At 42.0% G+C, this 16,814-nt stretch overlaps 1 long non-coding RNA gene across 3 annotated transcripts; it reads left to right on the forward strand.

Moving 5' to 3' along the window:
• Nucleotides 1-316: 316 nt before the first annotated feature.
• LOC118603990 lies at nt 317-12,164 on the forward strand. Of its 3 annotated transcripts, XR_004951573.1 has the most exons (4): nt 317-598; nt 1,044-1,210; nt 8,572-8,660; nt 10,161-12,164. It is a non-coding gene; the product is annotated as an uncharacterized LOC118603990 (long non-coding RNA). The 3 variants fall into 3 exon arrangements; XR_004951574.1 differs by lacking the exons at nt 8,572-8,660; nt 10,161-12,164 and adding an exon at nt 7,117-7,193 and having other exon boundaries at nt 318-598; XR_004951575.1 differs by lacking the exons at nt 8,572-8,660; nt 10,161-12,164 and adding an exon at nt 4,107-5,052 and having other exon boundaries at nt 318-598.
• The last annotated feature ends 4,650 nt before the right edge of the window (nt 12,165-16,814 follow it).

Genomic DNA, 16,814 nt, shown 5'->3' on the forward strand with positions numbered 1-16,814 from the left:
CAGCACTCTACTAATGAAATGCCAGGCCCATGTGGCAGCCTATCAACATCTACAATAGTTTAATTTCTGCTGTTTATATGAGCTGAAATTACCCACTAAAATTTAATTTGGTAAATTCCAGTCTCTGTAAGCAGTTAATTCAACGACGACAAGGCCAAGCAAGTCAGCAGTTACTCCAGCTATTTCCGTGCAGCCGCCCCCCACACTCCTGGGGCCACAGACAACAAGGAATGCTCCAGCAGCCCAGGCTGTTTTAAATTCACATTCCTTCGTTATTATGTCAAGGAAAGTCATGATGTGACTAAAGAAAATGCTTCCTGCCTAGAAAAATAGAACACAGTCTTGTGGGGTGGATTAGCATTTTCTGTCAGGTATTAAATAAGGAGAATTTAAGGAGCATGATTTCTGCATTACAGGATTTGGTGATTATTTAGCCATGTCGACTGGTAATAATTATTTATTTAGCCCAGAGCATACAGTTCAACAGACCCGTTGATATGTCCCATGGATCTCCTCAGAGGATTCTACCAAGAACTCGACCCCCAGAATCCTCTGGGACAGGACTGGGGGTGAAAAGAAGTGGGGACAAGTTTCTCAGGTCAGTATTGCTACCTAGAACATGTACAGATTGGTCTATATGAATCAGAAATTGGTAAACTTCTTGCATTGGGGTGTGTGTGTGTGTGTGTGTGTGTGTGAGAGAGAGAGAGAGAGAGAGAGAGAGAGAGAGAGAGAGACAGAGAGACAGAGAGACAGAGAAACAGAGAGACAGAGAGACAGAGAGAGGGAGAGACAGAAAGATGGAGAGAGAGAGAGAGAAGAAAGATTTAATACAGACCTATTAACCAGGTTAAGCCAATGAAGCCATGAGCTTTCAGGAACAGGGACAATATCTTTTTCACCATGCTTGGAACACACCTATAACCATAGCTTTGAGGCTGATTGTCACAAACACTAATAAGAGAATAGAGTCATGCAGTTGACCACTGAGATGTGGACTCCATCTTGATTATTGTTTGTTTTGTCCCCTGCTTGATCTTCAGCTCTTGGACCAATGCCTGACATGGAGATGGCACTCAATAAATACTTATTGAATCTTATCTGAATCTGCATTGATTGTAGAAGGTGAAGAGCCTCTAAGACAAAGAAACTGAGGCCTGTCTTGGAGAGAAGGCCAGGAGAAAGGAGAAGCCTTGGGATGATACACAAGGTGAAAAAGTTAATGTTTTTTTTCTCGAAAAAGAGAGGGTCCATGGTCAAGATCACTGCCTTGAATCCCTAAAATGGCCACCTGAGGCAGGAGTGGCCTTATACAGGGTAGCTTTGTGGCAGGGGAAGGTGTTGTTGGTAGGCAACTTTCAAGGGGAAGAGGAAAAAAACTCTTAAAGTATCTGTCAAAAAAGGAACGACTTTCCCTAAGAGTTAGTGAGCACAGAGTGTCAGGAGAGACTTGACTTTGAAAAGAATGTCAGAGAGGGAAGTATAACATCAGACAGAAGGTTAAAGTAGGTGACCTTTAAAGTCTCGTGAGTGTCTATGACTCATAGTCCAGATCTAATTTATTTGCTTCTGCTGGTTGAGAGAAAGCTGAATCAGGCCCCCTGGGTTAAAAAGAGATGTTGAATTTGAACTTAAAGACCCTGGGGTGGAGATAACTAGAGTTAGAAGAGTTAAGATGGGGGACCATGTGTGAATAATCACAGGCTGCAGTGCTTGGTAGAATAAAACATGTCTTAAGCTAAAAGGATTAGAGGTCAAGACTACTGCAGTCTGGAGACCCCTGGAGAAGTGCAGGGAGGCTAGAGCAATCAGGAAACCTCCCTGGATGTGGTCAGGTTGAGAGGCTAGAGCCTTCATGGAGCATTTAAGAGGTGAGACTCAGAAGCCAGTAACTGAGCATATGGTGTGGAACTGGAATATTGGGGCTCTGACCAGCAGAAAAGGGGTGAAGTACTGTCTAGGAGGAGAAGAGACCCGAGTAAGCCAAGTACTTAGGAATCAGTGCAGTCTCTCCAAGGGTAAGAACTAGATTGGGGATGAGAGAATGTAACATCAACCCCAGGATAAAGCAGCACCTACTTGGGTTCTTGATGAATAACGGCCAGTGACAGTTCTCACATTTTAACAGAGATAAAGGCAGGCATGGATCCTGACAGAAGCAGAAGGTGGGACTGAGGTTTTAGAGGCAGATAGTTCTGGTCTGAAGTCCTGACTCTTCCATGTCTTGGATGTGTGGTCTTGGACAAGTGTCTGAACCTCTGAACCCTAGTTTCCCTCAGCTATAAAATAGGGCCAAAGAAAAAACCTCTGAGGGCCAGCGTAAAGATTAGATGGGGTCACAGATGTTAGCACGAATTGCCCTGCACTTACAAGGGCAGTCGCTAATGGTGTGGTTTGCAGAGTCTCCGGATTGAAGAGAGACAGGGGCTGACTTTTGAGGCCTGGAGCTCTGAATCAGGCCTTGAACTTATCATCAAGTTGGAGCAAACTTTGTTTTTCAATTTAGAGGTTGGTCTGATGGGCCTGGCAGTTGTCCCATATGTGAATGACTATCCTTGGGACAAATTCATGCTAGCATGCTGACTGTCCTTTCATTCTGCAAGACAGCATCAAGACCAGGGTTGACAAATGGTGACCTGTGGCCTGTCCACAGCTGTCCAACCAGCCCTCTCCTGATGGCTGTCACTTGGACAGTGCTTCCACCTCTCCCTGGACCCTTGTCCCCAGCCTTCTTTAGCATCTCATGGGGAAGACGCATTTCCAAGTTAACACCATTTTAGTGACTCCTCCAGTAGGCAGCCACCTATCAGCCAATGACTTCTAGATTTAAACCTTTAGCCCATGTCCTGTCCCTAAACTCCAAACTGATATCGTCAACAGTTCACTTCATATTGTTATGTAGATTAGGACCTCGAAAAAATATATAACCTTAATGGAACTCCAGGATGTCCCCCTTCTCCAAACCTATTCCTCCTCTAGTCATTTCCCACAATTGCCATCCATCCGGCTTCTCTGGCCAAGCCCCTAGATGTCTTCAGCAACTCTGTCTCTCTTTCTTCACCCCTACACCCAATCCATCTGAATGCCCTGCCAACTCTACTTCCCAAACATATCCCCAATCTTTCCCCTTTTCACCAGGCCCCACTGATACTCTGTCTACACCAAGGTCCTCTCAGCTAGCTAGCAGTGCAGCATCTTCCTGACTTGTCGTCTTGGCTTTTTGAAACCCATTCCCTACGAAATAGCCAGATGGATCTTTCCGAAGCATAAATCAAGTGATGTTTGTCTTCTTAAAACCCGTTCAGTGGCTTTCCAATGTAAGTAAAATGAAAACAAAGCTCCTGAGTGGAAACCAGATTGCACTGGGTCAAGGCGTGAACAGCATTTAGGACATGAAGACAAAGAGTACAGAAACACTTGTAAGAAGTATGGCTGGGAAAAGGAGGGCGAGAGGTGCAAATGGGCAGACTGTTAAGGAAGTGTTGTTACTTTAGAAAGGATCAACTTAAGCATGCTAAAAGCTAAAGGGAAGAACTTATGGGCTGGGGGTGATTTATTTAGGTAATTGATGAATCCTTTTTTCAGGAGAAGAGACTTGGAGCTAATTTATATTCTTTGTGATAGCATTTCTGCCCCACAGATAAACGTATTTTTGTCAACTCTAGAAAAATAAAATAAAATAGAGTCTCCTTACTAAATCCTGCAAGACCCTCCAGGAGCTGACTCTGTCACCTGTCCAGCCACATCCTGCAATGTCTCCCTACTCACTGACCACCAGACCAGGAGTCACAGGCTTTAGCATGTATACGAATCACAGGAAAGCTTGTTGACATACAGATTTCAGGTCCTCCTCTTCCTCTTTTCCCTCCTCCTCTGCCCTCTTCTATGCCTTTCCTTCCTGAACATTTAGTCCTAAAGCCATGAGACACAGCAGAGCCAGGTAGGCATCTGCAGTGAGGCAAGGGCAGCCATGGTGGCCCAGAGCAGGGGGAGGAGAGTAATAACATAAGCGGCTGCCTCACACAGGGTATTAGAGTCCTAATAGGGTGAGGAAGGCAGCCACATGGTAGAGAGTGAGGCAACACGGGATGTCACTACCCAAACAGGGTGAAGAGGATGCCATCCCAGAGGAGCACCTGTGCGTGAGGTAACAGAACCAGACTGACTAAGAAGGACATTATGCAAGGGATGAGGTGACGGAGACATCCACTGAGGAGGCAACCTGATGTGGGTAGCCTGACACCAAGCATCCCCACAGACAGGTGAATGACATAGGGTGTCAGAACCCAAGTGGTACAGACGGCATCTACATAGGGGTATGGCAGCAGCCTGAAATGAGAATTCAGAGTTCAAGCAGGATAAGAGAGTCCCATTGTGGGTAGGGGAGAAGGTGGCAGCCAAGATAGAAGATTGGTTGCATTCAAGCAGGATCGATCAAGTACATTGAAAACAATGAAAGCCAGGTGTTATGGGTTAAATTGTGTCACTCAAAATTCACGTGTTGAAGTTCTAACCCCCGGTACCTCATAATGTGACCTTACTTGGAAAGAGTGAGTTGTTACAGATATAATTAGTTAAGATGAGGTTATACTGAAATGGGGTGAGTTCCTAATCCAATATGATTGATGTCTTTACAAGAAGGGGAAGTTTAAACACAGTCGCATACTCAGGGAGAACACGAAGAAGGCAGAAATCAGGGCAAGTCATATCCAAGCCCAGGAATGCCAAAGGTTGCCAGAGAGCCACCAGCAGTGGGAGAGAAGCATGGAACAGATTCACTTTCACAGCCAACAGACAGAACAAATCTTGCTTACATCTTCATCTCAAACTTCCAGCCTCCGGAGCTGCGAGACAATAAATTTCTCTTTTAAACCACTCAGTTTGTGGTACTTTGTTACAGTAGCCCTAGGAAACTAATACACCATGTTTGTTGTTATTGAGGAAGGGAGTTATGAACACCAAAAGAGAGAAAACGAGAATGAACCTCGCAATGTTAAATTTGAATTGGATTTACCAATGGGATCTCATGGTTTCTAATATTTAGGAATAGATACAGAAATAAATGTAAATGTAATGTATGTATGTAAGTGCATATATATCATAATAATAATGTATGATATATAATAATATATAACATGCTTGTATATACAAATCATTAAATATAATATGTAATACTAATATAATATGCAATCTTAACTGTTTTCTGAGAAAATCCGAAAGCAGTGACACCCCACTAACAATGAAACTTCCTCTTCTACTTTTAAGAATCCCATGTAATTACACTGAGTCAGCCCAGGTATCCAGAGATATAGCACCTAGGTCTTGGCTCCTACATACTATTTTTCACTAAAAGAAAAATAGGCTTTTTGGAGAAATGGTTGATTCCAGGCCTAGGGCAGGGAAGTATAAGATGAACCTAGAACATCTGACACCCAAAAGCAAGGAAGTACTTGGAGAACGGTGGAAAATGTCAAAAGGACACAAGGGTTGCCACTGGTCAAATATGAGACAATTTGAATATCAAATTAAACAAAGGTAGTAATGGATTTGAACTCATTAAATAAAATTGGAAACCATGAGTTCATATACATATACACATACACATGAATAAATTGAAAATTAAATAATTACTTAATTTCAAGATATCTCCCTGCAAAACACTTATCTATTACAAAGAATAACTTTATAGTGAAGAAGTGTGACAGGTACCGTCCTAAGTATGTGATCAAAGCAATCATCTCCAGCAATGGGACAAATTGAAATCACATGTCACAAGACAGACTGCAAGGAAAACACTGCAGCATCACTTGTGTGCTGTTCCTGCCGACTATGCACAAACTGAATTTAATCATGAGGAAGCATCAAACAGACACAAAACAACTATCTTGTGTTCTTCGAAAGTGTCAAGGTCTTGAAAGCCAAGGAAAAATTGAGGATCTTTTCTAGACCAAAAGGACTAAAAGGACATGAGAACAAAATATAGCACAAGGTTCTGAAATAGATCTTTTTGCTACAAAATACATTATTGGAACACCTGGCAAAATTTGTATGAGCTATTAGATTAGATGCATAATACATCATTGTTAATTTCATGATTTTGATGGTATATTGTGATTGTGTAGGAGAATGTTCTTATTTATGTTAAATATACATTAAAGTAACAAAGGATGATAGGACATCAGGTTAGCACTTTGCTTTTAAATCATTTAAAAAACCATAAATTTTTATACTGTACATTCAACTCTTCTATATTATTGCAAGAAAGAATTGTTTACCAAAAGCAGATTCCTGGATTCCACCCCTAGGAGGTTCTGATTTAATAGGTCTAGTATGAGAGCAGGGTATTTTCATTTCTAACAAATTTTCAGGTGATGCTGATGCTACTAGTCCATGGACCACACTTTGAGTAGCAAGTCTATATACTGATCTCTCTGTTCCTGGAGCCACCAGCCTGTCATCATCATAGGTCATTTACTCCATACCCTCTACCTGGAAGCTTTTCTCTCAGATCTTTCAGAATTAGCTTCCTTGTGTCATTCCACACAACTCCATTGCCATATTCTCAACTCCAGTGCCATGTTCTCAAGAAGGCCTTCCTTCTGGAGGCTCTAGGGAAGAATCCATTTCCTTACCCTTTCCAAATTCTAGAGTCTGTGAAATCTGTACTGTTCATATTCCTTGACTCATGACCCCTTCCTCCACCTTCAAAAGGCATCAATGATGCATCTCTCTGTGCCTTTCTTCTGTAGTCACATCTTCCTCAAATGGACTCTTCTACTTCCTCGTGCTTACGTTGGGCCTGCTCAGGTATCCAGAATAATCTCCTTATCTTCAGGTTACCTGATTAAGAAATTTAATTATATCCAAAACCTTAATTTTTCTTTGCTACATATCCTAATATATTCTCAGGTTCTGGGGACATCTTTAGGGGACCATTATTCTGCCTACCACACCACCTGAACATTTATTGTCACCTGAAATTACTTGCTAATATTATCTTATTATTATGCCTACTTGTATACTTGTTTGTTGAACAAGACTCTAGATGAAATATCAGGCAGGTCTTAAAGGTTTAACAACCACATTTCCTGAGTTTAAATTCTTGTTTTTATATAGGCTAAGGTCCAACGTTGGATTACTTACCTTCTCTGATCCTCAGTTTCTTCACTTATAGAATGAAAATAATAATTGTACCTTCCTTATAGGGATTTCTTTAAGATTAAAGAGGTGAGTCTATTGCATACTATCTGATACATAATACATTCTAAATAAATATTAATAAATGTATTATTAATCTGCCAGAATTTTAGGGGAAATCAAATTAAGTATTTGATATGAGAGTGCTTTGTACCGTTGGGATCCTGGGATGTTTCAGCCTCACCATCACCGTTATTACCTGTTCAAACTCAGGCTTGGTAGTCTTCTGTGCAGGAGCCATTGCCAACTGATGCCTTGAGGCTGTACCAGAGCAACTCTGAATTTTAGAATCCTTAAAAAGCTGAGTTTATTTATTCTTGTATGGGAATCTCTGCAAACCACCTACTTACCTCCATTCTGCCAATCGAGCTCATTCATTTATTCTTTTATGCTCTACAAGCCATGTGCTGGGTTCTGGGTATATAATAGTAGGCAACATAGATAATCTTTTCCCTCATGAGGCTCACAGTCCAGCCCACCTCAGAGTTTATTTTGGCTTTTAGGATAGGCTGCCTGGGTGGGAAGGGGTATGGGTATCACCTTTTTCCAGGGGGTGGTTGAGTCCTCTAAGTCAGGGGTCTTCAACCTCCAGGCCACAGACTGGTACCAATTCTTGGCTTATCAGGAACAAGCCCACACAGCAAGAGGTGAACAGAGAATGAGTGAGTGAAACTTCATCTGTAGTTGGAGCTGCTCCCCAGAGCTAGCATCGCTGCCTCAGCTCCACCTCAGGTCATCAGGCATTAGATTCTCATAAGAGCACCAGTCCCTGGGGACAAAAATGTTGGGGACTATTGTTCTAAGACTTTTCTCCTTTCTTTATCCTGTAGTTCTTAACTCATTTGGAGAAGTCACAGGCATCTCAGAAGATCTGAGATGCCTGCTTCCTGCTTGCTTCCTGGATATATGAACATGTAATGTACACTGCTACACACACACACACATGCACACGCACCATTTTGCAAGTGGTTTTCTGAGCAGCAATGACCCACTAAAGCCCTCTGGTATATTTTAGGTCAGAAACACTTCTCTCTACCAGTTCTGTCAAATCCAGGAAACCTTCTTCCCCCCTCTAACAAGTCTGACTTTCCCAGAGGCCATAGAATTGATGACTTAAGTAGTTTAGAGATTGCTAAATAATGGCTAAATTTCATACTCATCCCTATAGGTATTCACAGGTGAAAGGGAAAATGACAGATACTAACTCAGACAGCAAAAAGAGAAAGAATGCCCCTTCAGACTTGCCAGAGACAGAATGTAAAGCAAAGGGCGTTGGATAGCTATTATTTCTACTGCATGTAAAAAAAATTAATGTTCAAATGAATTGTAATATCAATGAATTGAGAATTTTCTATTGTACATTTTGACTTTTAGACTCTAATGAGCAGCTTCCTTTTGTGAGGATTTAGCTCCAAACTGAGCCCAGGGACTCTAGCCTCCGAGCTGGAACCTATACCCAAAAGGTAATTAAAGCAGATTCATGGAAAAGAACATTTTCATCATATAGTACAATAAAGACTCAAGGTTTGGTTCTTCTATGCTTTAGAAATAATGATGTCTTTATGTTCGGTGGAAAAAAAGCTTGCTAATTCTATCCAACTTTGAATCGCAGAGTCAACTTCTCAAGAGCACCATTTCACACAAATCTTTGAGTAATTAAACGTGTACACACTTTTTTTATTATGACTAGGTTCTGAACACCAACTCTCCAGCTGCCTCCCACTTTCTACCCCTTATTGCCTTGGGATCTGAGATTGGCTCAAAATCAGAGAATCTGCCTTAGAAGTGAGCTGGTCGCTGCTCATGGTTCTAAACTAAGATCTGTCCTTCACGGATCCAACTTAGCCTTGTCTGCTTTCTCATTTCTGAACATTGTCTCCAGCACAAGATTATATCAGGTTGCACAAAGTGCCTTATTTCTCGAAAGTAGGTGTTTCCCAGAATTTTCCTTTGGATTAACAATTTACCCTGTCTTCTAACTCTCCAACCCCCTTTCTAACCACTCTCCAACAAGAATCTCATGCCCCAGCCTCACAGTATGACTTGCAATTTTTCCCATACATCAAGCTGTTCCATAGTTCTGGGCCTCTGTGTATGCTATTTCCTGAAATATCACACACACACACACACACACACACACACACACACACACACACACACACACATCATCCCTTTACTTTGCATAACTCCTTTAGGAAGCTTTCCCTGATTACCCACTGTATTTCTTTTGCCTAGAAAATTCATACCTTCTACTACTTCAGCCCCAAATCTACACCCCCACCGTGTCTTATGTTTCTCTTTATTAAATAGTGTACTGTTTCCAATTAACATTTTCTTTTTCCACATCTTTCACTTCCACTAAACTGATTCTTTTGAAGTTGTGAACCTGTTGATATAGTGCCCTACCCCAGAAGAAGTGCAATGTCTGCCATGTAGAAAGTACTTAACTACTTAAGAGAAGTGTGGGATAACTCTGCATCTACCCCTCAAATTACAGAAACTCAAGCCTCTGGATGTAATTCTGCCAATATTATATATTATTTGTAAAAGGGGAGGAAAGAGGGAAAGAACAATTGAAGAATTCCACCAAAGTATAAAAATGATGAGGTAGTTGACAGAAGAGAAGATAGATGAAAAAAAATTTTTTTTTATTGAAAGAACGACCTGGAAATTGGTAGTCCATTCTCAGATAAGGTGAAAAATGAAAGATGCTTAAAGAAAAAAAAATCAAAGAAGTTCATAGTTTAGGAGAAACCCTTCCTCTGTCTCCCAATTCCAATGTAGGGGGACTTTTCCTAAATACGTTTGGTCTCTTGACAAGTCCTAACTCAACTCCCCTGGGATTAGAGTAAACTACCAATTTGGTGGCAGCATCCGTGTTCCACTGTTTCTCAATTAGATACTTATCAAATATCTTGGATGTGGGGAAATTGACTCCCTTTTTTCTTTTCTCTGCCACCTAGACTATTGGGAGATGACCTGGTCTGCAGATTTGAGCTTTTCCTCTCAGCTGGGTGGTCCCAAAGTAAAGACTGGAGGTAGGGATTAGCAAGCCCTCTAAAATCTCTACTAAGATATGATTCTCTAACTGGGTCATTTTTACTGATATTTTGATTTTCTTTGTTCCTAGTCTGTTCCTTCTCTTTTAGATATAAACTCAAAAACTCCAAAAAGTGTTAACTAGTCCAGCCATTCATCCTGTGAATATTTATTGAGCATCTTTGTGCCAGAAACAGTGCTATGCCTAGGGCTGAGAAAACAAGAGTAGAATGTGATATATTCCCTATCCTCAAGGAGCTAACAAACCAGCATAGAGACAGAATGAAAGGTAAACTGCTGAAATACAATTTGTTATAATTCAGGATGAGCAAAGTACTATAGGAACACAAAGGTAAGATGGATTGATTCTGCCTCAAGGAATAGGGAATGACTTGGACTGAGAGGGAGACATTTGTGTCAGGTCTTGAATAATTTGGAGTTCTTTATCCAAATTAAAGTCTGGAGTCTGTTCCAAGCAATGTATAAGCTCAACAGTTTTAAAGTGTACAGCACTTTGAAGGCATAACCAATATTTTGTGCAATATCTTAGAATGCAGAGAAAAGGAGGAATGGTTAGAAGTAAACATGGAGAAGAGGTTGGTACCAGATGAAAGGAGTCTTCAATGCCAGGGTAAGGGAAAATAGAATTTATTCTAGCACCTGCATGCAGAAAGAAGCCAGGAAGTCTCTGAAATTTATAAAGATGCTGCCTTCTCAGGATCTGATCCGTTGCCCCAGCAATCAACTACTTTCAGTCTCTTTGAGCTCCTCCTGTCATATGAAAGAAAAAAAGAAGAAAGTTCTGAGAAGGCTGGAGACCTTGTACAATTATCTTTTGACAGTGATTTTCTCTGAAGTGCTCTTGGCTGTGGCATGATTAATCTTTCTGAAACCATAATCTAGCATTTCATCAAAGCACAGATGGAGTGATAGGGCCATGCCCACCTCCTGGACCATAGGAATATGCTTAAGATGCTAAATACAACCCCATTAGATTTGGAGAAGACAGCATAAAAATTAGAGAAAAGAGTTTATTGGTTAGAGAATATCATCTCTAAGGGGTTGTCAACTTCCACAACTAAAACTGAAGTCTTTTCAATTTAAATTATCTGAAAGATGCATTATCTGTGTGGTAGGAACACCCAATTATAGCTCTAGGTTTTGATGCTAGCCTCAAAGCAGAAAGAAGAATAAAGAAAAGAAAGTAAGTGCACCTGCCTCAACCACCTCACTCATGTTCATAGTCCCCAGCACCCATTCCCAGAGCTAGTTCTCAGCATTAAGTGTCAGCTCCAGACAAAGGCAACCTCCTTCCCTTGACTTCAGTGAATGAGGGCTGCCTGTGCTTGGGCAGACCACCCCGTCTATCAGTCACCCAAGATTCCACATTCTTGAAGAGGATTCACCCAGTGTTCTTCATGTCAGGACCAACAGGTAGGGAAGGCAAGGAATGAAAACACAAGCCCAGAGACAAACAGAGACAAAGACCAAATTCTTGATCTTATGCTACTGTCAGCCTGCAAGACCTCTCCTTAAGAGGAAGAGGAAAGAGAAGGAGCAGAGGACAGAATTCTTGCCACCAGGAAGTCATAGTCTAGGCAGTGAGAAAGGATCAAAGATGAAACTGTTAGAGGAACAAGCTAGCCCATTGCAAATAAAGAGTAAGAAGCCACATGTATGAAGTACAGTGTCCAGTTCCTTCACCTTGCCTTCTTTATCTGATGGGAAAGCTCAGCTTTTCCCTGAGAATCCTCATATCAAGAACAACTTTTCCCTTCTCTGTGCTTCTATAGACCTTTTATCATAGCCTGACTTGCTCTTTTACTAAGTGAGCTATTCCTTGAAGGCAATGACTATGTCAAGGTCCATGCTTGGCACATAGTAGGTGCTCAATAATGAATACTAAGACTGTAAGATATGCATGATACTCCTGGATCAGGCCCACTCAATAGCTCAAGCGAGAGCTGCTTCAGTCCTTTATCCCTGGTTCAATCTTAAGCCCAAGATCACTTTCCATGTTACTTAAGCAGATGCCATGTCAGCTACCTTTATGAGAAGAGAAATGAGGTCCCTGAGAATATCAGTGACATTATCCATAACTCTACAAAACCTGTTTCCTTGTGAAGACATTCCTGTCTCAGATGAAGTGGGTCTTTTGTTGCCAGTAAGATCTTCTTGAGCTAAATTGACATGATGGGGAAAGCCATCCACAAACTGGACATCCTTTCCCTGGGCATGTACTGGACACTTATTACACATCATGTGCTCTGTTAGGTACCATGGTGGGCAAAGAAGTGCAAATATAAAGTCGAGTTCTACTAGACTTGCATTCTAGCACTAGAGGAAAGACATATACCTAAATGTCATGATACAAGGAAAAGGAGGCAAATCCAAGAGATTTCTATAAAGCAGTGTGGGAATTAATGTGAAGAGGTTGGTAGTGTAGAGAACCTGCTGAAGGATGGGACCTTTATCCTGAACTTAGAAGGATTTTGTTGACAGAAGGAGATGAAAAACTGTTTGTATAAACTTCACAAGAGTGACATGAATCTGTATTATCTGAAGCACTGGCATGTTGTTTGGCCCATATGGGTTTGAGATATGGATTCTTAATTCCTAAACAGCTCCAACATCCTAGCCAATTTGCATTCCAAATGTTAATTTATGTGACACCAGCAGCAGGTAAGGCAGTCAAGCAGGAGGTAGAGTTTCTAGTTCCAGACATTTACTTGCTTTGTGACCTTAAACAACTCAGATTTCCTTTCTAAATTTCAGCTTTCTCACCTGCACAACACCTAAGTCATGAAAGTGCCATGAAAAGCAAGTGAGATGATGGAGGCAAGAGCACTTTGCAAACTGGAAGTTCCTCTCCACCCCTTGACTCCCATGAGGGCGATGATTAGGTTTGGTAGGGAGTTCTCTCCATCCTGGTCACCATAACCCAAGGTTGACCTCAGGAGTCTGAGGCACAGCACATTATTGCAGGCTCTGGCCAAAGGGCCTGCCAAGTAGAAGGATATTCAGTGGTTCCAGGACTGATCGGACCTCAAGAACATTTCCTCTAATGAGCACAGAACTATCCGAGAAGGAAAGAATCACAGTAAATTTGCCTACAACACGGAGCCAGTGAAAGTTGTTAAATGCCAAAAAATGCAGTTGTTTGTTTAATTTTGTTATCTACTCTTTATTCCAAGAAACTGAAACTGTATATGTTCAGTAGGAAGATATTTTTAAATATTCAGATTGAACAGTGGCATTTGAATGAAAACTTTCCCTTGGAGACTTTACCAATTCCATTTTATGCCAAAAGCTACACTTGATTTTTTTTTCTTTAGCTATTTTTATTTTTTAACTTACTGATTGATTTGGATACCCAAAAACTATGCGAGCGAGTCCTTTAGTCACCAAAAACTACCACGTGCGCTTGCAGACAGAAGATCCCCAGGTCATTATCATCATCACATCATCATCATCATCCTTGAGGTCATTATCACCATCATCTTTGAGATCATTATCACCATCATCTTTGAGATCATTATCACCATTAAGACCCACTATTTATTAAAGACTTCTTCCAGGCCAGGTATTGTGATGGGTGACCTCTAACTTCATTAGATTACCTCTAATTTTTACAACATCCCTAAAAGGTAGGTATTAGCTTCTCCATTTTACAGATGATCACATGAGACTTGGGACTTGCCAGCTATGTAAGCTTATAAGTGGTAACACTTGAATTTGAACCACTGCTTTTCCATATGAAGTGCACTGATGATAGTGCTGCTCTGCTTCACAGTGGCCACGTGTGTTTGGAGCACACAATCATTCTTTCATCTCACCTCCTGATTTCTGATCACAGCCTTTAATTTTCATCTGGGGATCCATTATTCCCTTGGTCTCAGTCCCTGTGGTTGCCTTAGCTCCAGAAGTGAGCAACGTGGGCATGACCATTCAGAACTCATAAGATTCCATGAAACGTCAGCTGAGGTTTTTGGAAGTCAAAAAAAAAGAAAAAAAAGAAGTTCTTTTGCCAAAAGACTTCAAGATGAGAGGAAATCAAGTCTGGAATTGCTGCCTTGGTCTTGCCACCGCTGAAGCCTAAGGCTGAAAGCAGCTCAGGAGAGGCAGAGCTGAGCACTGAGAAGGAACTGAGCTCTAAATGCAGTTCTTCCTGAAGGCATATCCACACCAGGGCTATGCAGTTAGGTGACCAGTGGATTCCCTCCCAGACCCCTTTTCTTTGGTTTTAGGACAATTTGGGTTAGCTTTCTTGTTACCTGCTACAGAAAAAGTCCTGCTGATCCAGTCTCCCCCTCTCAAACTTAAGTTCTGGTTTCATACCCTATGTTAGTTTCCTATAGCTGCTGTAACAAATTATCACAAACTCAGTTGACTTAAAATAACACAAATTTGTACTCTTACAGTTCTGGAAGCAAGAGTCCCAAAATCAAGGTGGGATCTGAACTGTACTCCTCCTGCAGGCTCTAAAGAAATCCTCTTTCTTGTTCTTTCCAGTGTATAGAGGCAGCCTGTATGCCTTGGCTCATGGCCCCTCCCCCATCTTCAAAGCCAGCAGCATAGCATCTCTAAATATCTGTCTGCCACACACACACACACACATGCATGCATACACACACACATACACACTCACACTCACACACTCACGTAGTCTCTCCCTCCCCTCCTTCTCCTCTGCTTTTGCTGTCCCAGTTTCTCTGACTCAGATATGGATTCTTAATTCCTAGACAGCTCCTGCCTCCCTCTCATAAGGACCTTTGTGACTACCTGGGGCCCATCTGGATAATACAGGATAATCTCTCCATGTTAGAGCCTTAATTGAATCACATCTTCAAAATCCCTTTTGCCATGGGAGGGAACACATTTACAGGTTTGGGACTTTAGGAGGCGGACATCTTTGGGAGAGCATGATTTCTCCTACAACATGCCCCAGTCTAGGTTCTCAGTGGGGATAGCTTTTGGAGTCTTAGGCCTAGGACTGCTCCCCAGACCTTGAAGTCCAGGTCTCTGCCCCTCACAGTATCTAAGAAGAAGTTCTCATTCACTGAACCACATCCTTGTCTGGACAGAGGGCCCCTAGGAGGTGTCACAACTGTCGAAAATATCTTCCCCATCTATGTGATTCTGGGCAGTTTGCTGTCCTTCTCTGGCCCTCAGTTTCCACTTTATACAAGAAAGGACATGGACTTTGATGGTCACAATGGTGCCTCCAGTTTTGGCTGCCTACTTCCTAAGATCATTAACCTACAGGCAGACAAGGGAGGGCCCGGTCTGTCCGCCATCTGTTAGTGGACAGAACAATGGTTTCCAGAGAGGTCATGTGCCTGGAACCCAGTAGGAGGAACAATAAAAATTCCCTCACCTTACATATTCTAATTAAATGAGCACAAATTTAATTTGGGTGCAATTTTTAAAACATGACCCATAAAATTTATCCACAAGAACTGCTCTATTGGGCCTCCTGAAGGAAAGATGCATTTGGGGGTCAACTAAAGGCCCAATTTTGTACTTCAATCAATGGGCTGCATGAGGAGACCATTGAAGGGTCTGAGGAAAAATGTGTAGGCTTCGGAAGTTGGTTCTGTGAAAGGTCACATATAAGGTGAAGTCAGGAAAATGCCATGATGCCCTCATGATATTTCAAGGCAAAGGAACAGTGTGAAAGATCAACCTGAATTGTGTAAGGACGATGATCAAAGAGGCTGAAAGGTCAATAGGCCATTTGGTGGGGTCAGAGGAGCCAAGGCCTTGGGTCTGAGGCCTATTCAGCCACATGAGTTGGGCAAATCTTTTAATCTACCTAAACCTCAGTTCTCTTGTCTCTAAAATGGAAATTCCAATATCAGCTTTTTGTACCTCATAGGGAGGTTCTAAGACAATGCTGGATGAAAGCCCCTTGGAAATGAGGAAGCTCCCTTCACAGGTAAGACATATCTAGGCATCCTCATCTCTTTATTAGTGGATCTTCTTTTCAAAGGAGGCTTCACAGTTGTTACCAAGCATTCATGTCTGCGGTAGCACCCTGAAATGGCTCAAGATAGGCCTGGGATGGAGACTGCCTGGGTCAATCACCTGGCCCTACTTCCCGGTTGGGGAGCCCTGCACAAGTTTCTTAACTTTGCCTCAGTTATCTCATCCGTGAAATGGAAATGATAGAAATGACACCTACTTCTCATGCTCTTGGGAAGTTTTTCAAATTAATACATGTAAAGTGCTAAGCCCTGGCCTGGTGCAAAGCAAGTGTGATGTGGGTTTTAGCTATTATTGTCATTGCATCTGCCTATCTTTCTTGTTGGCACTGCCCCAAATCAAGCTGGCCCCACCCATAGATGCTCATCCAGACAATCGTGACCTGCCCTACTTCCCCAAATCCTCCTCTCCATCCCATCCTCCACATCGGCAGCCAGAGGGAGACTTCTTAGGCTTCTGCTGCTCCCCGGCCCTACAGCGTGGAGTCCACACTGTGGACTTGGCTCTCAGAGCCCTTTAATAACCTGTCCCAAGTACACATCTCCAATTTCATCTTCTTTCCTGTCCACTCCCTAAACCTCATGCTCATCATA

This window comes from Rousettus aegyptiacus, unplaced genomic scaffold (genome assembly GCF_014176215.1).
Source record: "Rousettus aegyptiacus isolate mRouAeg1 unplaced genomic scaffold, mRouAeg1.p scaffold_m13_p_6, whole genome shotgun sequence".
Taxonomy (NCBI): Eukaryota; Metazoa; Chordata; class Mammalia; order Chiroptera; family Pteropodidae; genus Rousettus; species Rousettus aegyptiacus.